The sequence below is a fragment of the Dipteris shenzhenensis genome, chromosome 10, assembly GCF_047967505.1.
Source record: "Dipteris shenzhenensis isolate YYH24624 ecotype China chromosome 10, Dip_SZ_1.0, whole genome shotgun sequence".
Classification (NCBI taxonomy): Eukaryota; Viridiplantae; Streptophyta; class Polypodiopsida; order Gleicheniales; family Dipteridaceae; genus Dipteris; species Dipteris shenzhenensis.
Window position 1 is genome coordinate 39,571,416 of NC_141605.1, and position 5,035 is coordinate 39,576,450.

A 5,035-nucleotide genomic window follows, 5' to 3' on the forward strand; every position below is an offset into this window, starting at 1 on the left:
CAATACTTGTGAAGTAAAGCGAATTCATTATATGCAAAATACCTTCAATCCCATCAGGCAAATTTGGAATATTTTCCATTCGTTGACCTACATATAATTTTGCAAACATGGGGGTGGAAGGAGATTCCAATACCTTAGGGCAGGCTTTGGCAAGACCTGCGATCAATAACGACCATGTAAGCTTGAAAAGTGCAAAAAGAAAGAATGAGAAACAATATTGCAAAGGCAACAAAAGAAGAAAAGGCAGCTTCCTCCTACAAACCTCTCACAAATGCACAACTGTCTATATCCATGTAGTCAGTGGAACCAGCCATTGCACCGATTCTATATACGAAGAAACAAAGCACAAAAATTTCTACACAATAGTTTGACCATGTGCGCTTAAATAGAAGGAAGTCATAATTTCCCCCACACAAGAACTTCGTGATAGGGACTGCAACAAAATTGTTTCCATGTTCATGATCGATAGAGTTTTTGCAATTAAATCACTGGAGGAGGAACGGCGCTGAACCAAATTCATGAGAGCAAGAGGCCAAAAATCCACCGAAAAAGATCCCTCCCTTGAATATAGAGAATATGCAGGATCCTATCACTGAAAGCAGCAGACCATGAAGGAAAGCACTGCATTGCACACAAAGAAACCCCGCATCGCACACAGAGGATGCCAACAAAAATTAAAGAACTCAAAAAACCCTGAATCACCGCATGCAGATGATGCCAGTGAGCATAACAAAAGCCTTAAAGTGCACATGCATAACTCTTGCACACCAACACAAAGAACACACATGGACCAATTGAAATTTGAGCACACCAATAATCTAGAAAATCAACATTTTTTGGTTTGCCAAAAAGTAGTCGTTGCTTAGGCTACCCCCCAAGGCAGGCCAAAAAGGATGATGCAACGAAGCTACAACTTTAGCTATTGAATTGAATCAGATGCAATGCTCTAAAAGCCATCTTTTTTGCTATTTTCCATCTTAACACCTAGACATTTTGAAAGTTAAGAGCATTGAAATTGTATTCTATAGCTCTCATTGCATTTTTGTTGTAATCCAAAGTCCTCTCAAGCCAACTCAAGTAGCTCAAGTGAGAAAGCTAGCCAATGGTAAGTCAATAAAATCCCTTTGACTCCTTTGTATGGACTAAGCAATGTATAATTTGATAGTAAAATCTTTACTAAGGGTTCATTAACATGCTTTTGGGGATTGCCTTACTGCCATTACACTACTACTTGCAGACCTATTTCTGGCGAACATATTTGTGCATCGAAATAGCTTTTATTTTATCTCCCATATGTTTGTATTTGCCCTAGCAAAAGCAATGATGTGCCCTTATGAGTATATGTGATGGTATTTGCAAGGGTATTTGTGACGAGTATATGCAATGGTATAATTGATGGACCATTGACCATACCAATCAGTCACAATCTAATTATGTAAACTAGCACGAGTGATCAACACAAGTGTGAGTAATTTAGTAAGGATTTACAAAATATATGTTTTATGAATAAACCAAAAATTGGTTTACAAGAGGGAATTTCTAATTCAAAAATTTCTAGAACACAACTAGAGTGAAGCCGAAAAGAACTCCAGTTGAGCTCCAGTTCAAAAGTTGCTAAAAGCCCCCAAATCCGAATGTGTGCTTAAAGCATTGGGCTGTAGCGAGCTAGTCTAGTAAAGTTAAGTTGAGGCATGATAATTAGATCTTTTGGAAGATCGAAGGCTACAATTCTAACAAGTGGCTTAATGATAAACTACCGTTGAACAAACTTGGAATTGACGTAGGGAATGCACTTGGACACAATTGCAGCTACACCATCATCCATGGCCTCATACTCCCATTCAATCGTTGAGTAGTCCTCGTAAAGTTCTTCTGCAGAGACATGGGTGCGCAGGCGGACTTATCAATCGTTAAGCCTTCCGATACGCTCACGGTCGATCCCGCGTTTGTTCAACCACCTGAGCATCGCCCTTCCCACTCCCACGATTTTTACAACACACCCATGATCGTATCCCTCTCATCGATCTCGCTCCCCTCCTCTCTTCCCCGCAGATCAGAAGGTCATTCATACCTTAGCGAAAGAGATTGGAACGGCTTGCGAGACGTAGGGTTTCTTCAAAGTCATCAATCATGGGATACCGCCCAGCCTTGTCACCAGGCTGAAGGAGGAAGCCGAAGCCTTCTTCGCGCTGCCTCTGGACGAGAAACGAAAGGTAAAGAGGACTGCGGATAATCCCTTGGGCTACAACGACAGTGAGCTTACCAAGAACGTGAGGGACTGGAAAGAGGTTTTTGATTTCGCAAGTCGAGGAGAGTTAGAACTCCCGGTGGATTTTGAAGGAGATAGAACAGAGACTCAAACTGTCGAAAATCAATGGCCTACAGGTCTGCCTAGTTTAAGGTGATTCTGTATGCCCCTTTTTCCTGCACTTCCGTTCATGCAGTCACTTTATGGAATCTCACACAAAAGAATCAGGTCTAGAGTAAACCCGCCATCATATTTGGGCTTGCGAAAATCGAATTGATTTTTGCTGCAGGGATGCTTGTGAGCCATATACTGCTGCAGCTGAGAAACTTGCGTTTTACCTTCTCGAATTGATATCTGAAAGCCTTGGACTTCCACGATACTGTTTCCATGAGTACTTCAGCTCGGGCTCGAGCTTTCTGCGTTTGAACCATTACGCTGTTTGTCCTGCTCCTGGGCTAGCCTTGGGTGTTAACAGGCACAAGGACGCCAAAGGTCTGACCGTCCTTTTACAAGACGAAGTTGGAGGGTTAGAGGTGAAAAGGAAAGATGGAGAATGGATTGGTGTAAAGCCTGATTCTGAAGCGCTTGTCATCAACGTGGGTGATATGATACAGGTTGAAACTTGGCTCCACACCCATATAATACAGAAGGATCAGTCTTCAATTGTTGATTGACACACGTCGCTATTCTCCACCTTCGCATACAGTTCATGAGTTGTTCTGGTGTGCAGGATTCTGAATTGTCTGATGAACTGTTTTTGCAGGTATGGAGTAATGATAGGTATCAAAGCGTAGAACACAGAGTTGTGGTCAATGAGAACAAAGATAGGTACTCGTTCCCTCTGTTCCTGAATCCCACCCATTCTGTTGACGTTTCTCCGATTCCAGAACTGACGGATGAGCAGAACCCTCCTAAGTACAAACCAATCAACTGGGGAAGGTTTCGGAAGAGGAGGGCGGACAGCAACTTCAAGAATTTAGGGGTTGAAAATCTTCAAATCTATCACTATGCAATCAACACATGAAGAATTTCAGAAGATGAGAAGGAGATCACTTCCAGAGTGCACTGGTTGAGAATGTTCAGATCTAGCACTATGCAGACGATGTGCACGTATTTAGTATGTAATATATATGAGATGAAGGTAAAGTTGTTTATTCAATCTAGCGGTGTCCAACATTGCTATGAATATTCATTGCTACGATGGATGTGATCAACATTGGAGAGATATGTGTTTGCAAAATATTTATATATACCATCTTGGCCCTCGTGCACATTTCCTTTCAAAATTCAGAATCTGAAAGGCGAGTTCGTCAAGTACTTGTGCTTTTGCAAGCCAACCCCACAGTTCATCGGTTCCTCACCTACCTTGAATAGGAAGCTTGTCATTTATCACTTAGTGAAGCACTTACCAGGTGAACCACATTTTGCTCATTGCATAAATTTAAATAGCAAGTATGTCCTGACCAAGAAGCTTATCAAGCAATTGAAGTGTGGTGCACCACTTTTGGCATAAATATCCACCAACAAGTAAGGATTCATGTGCATCAAAAAAGGTTGTGTGTTGACATCCTTTAATACTTTGCATCCGTTAGAAACAATTCAACCATTGCCTACCCTGCACAGGCAATGGTTGCCTTGCATAGGCAATGGTTGCCTTGCATAGGCAATGGTTGCCTTGCACGATTAAAAAGAGCATATGTGTGACATGTGAATGCATGCAGTGGAAGGTGATGTCTCTTCGACATAGAGGCCCTACATGTGAAACATTCGAGTGCTCAATGACCTTCTCTTGAGAGAGGCCCTAGATTTGATACATTTGTGCTCATTTTTAAGCACCTTTTGAGCTTTCCCACCTTGCAAGAGACTACACCCCAAATAGAAAGCTTGTGAGCAACTTGTGCTTCTACAAATGCACCATATTTATTGTATACACCCACCACAGCAATCCCTCATCATGGAAAGATATCAACAATTCACTCTACAACATAGCATTCTACAAAAAAAGCATGTCAAGCACTTCATGGTTTAGCACGCAAGACTACATAGTACTAGAAAAGAAGCACTTGTGCTCTTCTAAGTCCATATTTACAATACTCATGTATCCCAAACAAATTATCTTTACATATGTTTGATCACAAATTTGTGGAAGCAATCTTTTCGAACAATTTGAGTATAAAGACCTTTACCGTAGTACAATTTGAATTCAAAAGTGTACTAAATATATCAAGTCCTACCCATTCTACCCAAATAGAGGAGCTAACTCATGATGGTCATGGAGCCTCTCTCTCTCTCTCTCTCTCTCTCCCCCCTCCTCCCCCCTTGGAAAGCTACATAACAACAAAAAGAAGCAATCATGGATAATATACAAATTATATATTCTATTTATAAGAGAACTGCAATCAAACCTACAATGAACTTCTATTCATCAGCCCTCATGAACCTTCAATCTCCTCATACAATCCAAAATGCAATCGTGAGAGTGTGTCTGTCTCCTCGTCTGAATATGATGGTGAGCTAATGAATCTTTCAATGGCCTCATATGAGCCAGAGTCTTCGAAAAGGATTGATCCAAAAGAAGTATTGTAGCGGTTCAAAGTCACCAGCGCCCGCCTAAAGTTCATTCTATTACCACACAAGATATGTTAGAATATGAAGCCAAGTTGAATCAGTTTGGTGTGTTCTAGTGTGAGTTCTAGTCTAGTATGTCCTATGGATGCCACGTGTCACATTGGGAGTTATCCCATATGCATAGGTGTTCATATGTGTGTGTGTGCTCTATATAGGAGT

General features: G+C 41.3%; 1 pseudogene across 1 annotated transcript; it reads left to right on the forward strand.

Annotated features, from left to right (window-relative positions):
* The first annotated feature begins 1,882 nt into the window (after positions 1-1,882).
* Positions 1,883-3,543, forward strand: LOC147897806 (jasmonate-induced oxygenase 4-like; annotated as a pseudogene). The gene is made up of 3 exons (XR_015541648.1): positions 1,883-2,401; positions 2,538-2,862; positions 3,012-3,543. The product of XR_015541648.1 is annotated as a jasmonate-induced oxygenase 4-like (transcript).
* Positions 3,544-5,035: the final 1,492 nt, after the last annotated feature.